This window comes from Myotis davidii, unplaced genomic scaffold, assembly GCF_000327345.1.
Source record: "Myotis davidii unplaced genomic scaffold, ASM32734v1 scaffold3649, whole genome shotgun sequence".
Classification (NCBI taxonomy): Eukaryota; Metazoa; Chordata; class Mammalia; order Chiroptera; family Vespertilionidae; genus Myotis; species Myotis davidii.
In genome coordinates this window covers 9,184-12,705 of record NW_006299538.1, presented here as the reverse complement: position 1 = coordinate 12,705, position 3,522 = coordinate 9,184, and the positions used below count along the sequence as shown (strand labels likewise).

Below are 3,522 nucleotides of genomic sequence, written 5' to 3'. Positions count from 1 at the left end.
AAGAGATCAACCGAAGGACTTGTATGCATGCATATAAGCATAACCAATGGACATAAGACACTGGGTGGTAGGGGAGGCCAGGGGATTGTCAAGGGCGGGGGAAAAAAGGAGACATATGTAATACTCTTTGTAATAATTTAAGCAATAAAACAATTTAAAAAAAATTAAGATCATAAGAGCTTAGCTATTCAAAGCCTGGTATTTGTAAAAGCTTAAGAAGACCTGGCTTTTGGAACAATGTTTATGAGCAGGTGAGAGGGGCCACTTTAATCAAGGCTGTCAATAAGGGTCAGATTTCATTATTCTATTAATAATTTTAAAAACGATTCCTTTAAGAATAAGATAGCAAAGAATATATAGTTTTTAGATTCTGAGTATTTCAATAAGATATTCTTTAATATACTAAAATGTAAGGAAATGCTTATCTCCAAAATAGGCATCTTTGTGACTTCTCACACTGTGAGGCATAGGATCATGATCAGAAGACAAATAAAAAACCCTCTGATGGTGACCAAGAATCTTAGAGGAGAAAGAAATCACCATTATGCAAACCTGCACCTTCTGAAACAATGACTTATGCTAGGTTCTCAAAGCTAATGACTTAAAGTAAGCTTGATACAAAGAAAATGTCTTCATGTTGGACATAAGAGGACCCATGTCTTCCCTTTACAGGTACACTCTCTATCCCTCCATAGCCAGTAAACAATGAACAGCAGTCAAAAACTTGCATCTTCAAAGCTGGGAGATAAAGCTGATTCTACTTTGAATTCCCAAAGAACCTTAAGCATATTCTCAGTTTGAGGTCAAATGACCCATGTCTCCAAAAGAAATCCTTGAACAGAAAAATTACAAAGGAAACAGGTGTCCTAGAACAGTATAGTTTCCCTTTTGTTCTCTGGAAAATAGTGTCAGTAAGAGTCTGAAGAACCTCCTCATATGATCATATTGAAATGGTGACAGAAACAGAACCCCTTGCATAGCATGGTCCATGGCTCTCACATGATAGCATGCCTAAAAACTGCAATGTTCAATTAACATTTGCTGAATGCTTTTGTTATTTGTTTAATGAATCTAGAATGGCCTTTAAGAGGTATCATGTGTCATATATTGACTTTGATTTTCAATCTAAAATTGTTGTCTATAAATAAAAATCACCTTTGATAAATTCCCCAGACATTTAAGCAGTGAGATCATTAAATCAAATTTAGGCCAGAGCCTGTGTCTCTGAGATAGAGTGGTCGCCATATGTCTCCAATTCATTCCTGGGTTTCCACCCATCACCTCTCAAAACCTCTGGTCACACACACACTTCAGGAGATGCCAACCTTGCCTCTGTTGTGCGTGGAACCATGTGGTCTTTAGGGAAAAAAATGCTGTGTGGCGCTGCCATCGAGGATTTCCCTCTGAGAATCAGTCATATACCTGGACCAGACCACTGTGATGGGGGCACAAAGTGGTGAGCAGGGCCTTTGTAGAATCCTGAAGCCAATGTTAGCAGCCAGCTGGCAGCAGCTAACGCTCTGGGACATGCCTGACCCCTCTAACCTCTCCAGACAGCCACCAGGATGCACACAGATTGTCAATGTTCTCAAACTGAACCCTGAGGAGATCCAAAAGAACTAGAAGCACCTATTGAAGGTAAATACTAAGTCTGTGGGCAGCTCCTTCAGCTGCAGTCAAAAGTGGTCCCAGCAAAGGTGCACCTCCAGGAGGAGGTTACAGTCTAGACCCAGGAGGGCAAAGAGAGAAAGAAGAGGCCCAAAATGTGACCACTTGGCTCCCATTCCACTCTGCCTTCCACCTCCGATTTGTACCTAAATGTCTTTTACACACACATACACACACACACACACACACACACACACACACACACACACACACACACACGAGATTCAGAGGCTGTGCTGCTGTGCTGAAGAGATTAAAAAAAACTGGCACGAAATAAATTGAAACATATAAAAGAGTAGGTAGGAACTGAGTGTCTTGCCATCAAGGAGGGATCGAGATTAAGGTGATTACAATATCTTTGGGTTGGGGTCACTGAGGGAGAAGCTCTCAAAAGCAGTGTGGTAGGAGGAATGGAGTCAGCAGGATAGAGAATCACAGGATCACCATGAGTAGGAGGCACTGGGTCTAGGTGTAGCTCACAGGATTAGAGGTGATCAGACTTTCAGGTCAGTAGAGACAAGGTCAATGCATTGTGACTCTAAAAAGTCATTGAAAGTAGGGGACATAAAAATAGGAATTGGGGTTACCACATCCAGAGATTTTGGGGATTTCCAGAGTAAGTTAAGCAAAATATCCCAAGTGCAGTGGGAAAGAAGGAATCAGAAGGCCTTTAGATATGTGGCAAGAAGGGTGATAGATTCTAAGACAAAATCAAACATCACGAATAAGTTGTAAGTTTCTTAAAGGAAGATGAAAACTTGCACTGCAGTGTTTTTATTTTAACAAAAAAACCCAAAAACCTTTATTTTCATCTTCAAAGAACTGTTCTTGTTTCCACCATCATAAACATGATTAATTTACAAAGATGGCCTATACTAGTATATTGCCTTTTCAAAGCATTCCCCTTTAAAGAGAAATTTAGCTTCATATAATCCAGACATGAAAAGGCGTGTTATTGTTTTTTTCCAGAGAGCGGAAGGGAGAGGGATAGAGGAATAGAAACATGGATGAGAGAGAAACATCATCAATCAGCTGCCTCCTGCACGTCAGCTACTGGGGATTCAGTCCACAAGCCTGGCATGTGCCCTGACCGGTAATCGACAGGCAACCTCTTGACTCATGGGTGGATGCTTAATCACTGAGCCACCGCAGCTGGGCTTGAAAGGTTTAAAAAAAATGAATTTATATTTTGTTGTCATTAGAAGACAAAACAGAAACTAGCATAAATTAAGGGAATCCATTCATTTTTGTATTCTTTTTCTCCAGGAATCAGCATTGTTATATTATTTCCATTCAGCAAAATCTGGTCTAATTTAGTAATCCTTCCTTCTTCTTTGATTTTATTAGAGCAGCAGCTGGATTGGGTAAGTGGTAGCCTTAGCCACCATGGCAACACTGGAAGTGGTCTGCTTATTCTGAGAAGTTTTAAAGTAGATCTCTCTCTCTTTCTCAGAGGATAAAAATATGAGAAAGTCCAGGGAATGGGTGTGCTATGGCTTAAATCTTTGTGTCCCCTAATAATCAGGTTGAAATGAGTTCAGGAGTGCAGGGGTCTCATGATGGGATCAGTGGGATCAGTACCCTTATAAGAAGACATACCAGGATATAATGAAAAACATAAACAGATCCAGAGACAGAGACACATCGATCAGAGCATCAAACCTCAGAGGGAAGGTAGGGGAGGATGGGGGTAAGGGGAAGAGATCAACCAAAGGACTTTTATGCATGCATATAAGCCTAACCAATGGACACAGACAACAGGGTTGTGAGAGCATGAGTGGGGGGGATAGGAGGGGTAATGGGGGAATAAGGACACATATGTAACACCTTAATCAATAAATTTAAAAAAGACAG

The 3,522-nt window shown here is 40.7% G+C and overlaps 1 long non-coding RNA gene across 1 annotated transcript in view; it reads right to left on the bottom strand.

The window, feature by feature from the left end:
• Positions 1 to 176: 176 nt before the first annotated feature.
• LOC107184911 overlaps positions 177 to 3,522 on the bottom strand; it is a 10,322-nt gene continuing 6,976 nt past the window's right edge. The window contains exon 3 of the long non-coding RNA XR_001515809.1: positions 177 to 931. This is a non-coding gene — a long non-coding RNA (uncharacterized LOC107184911). The remainder of the gene's footprint in view (positions 932 to 3,522) is intronic.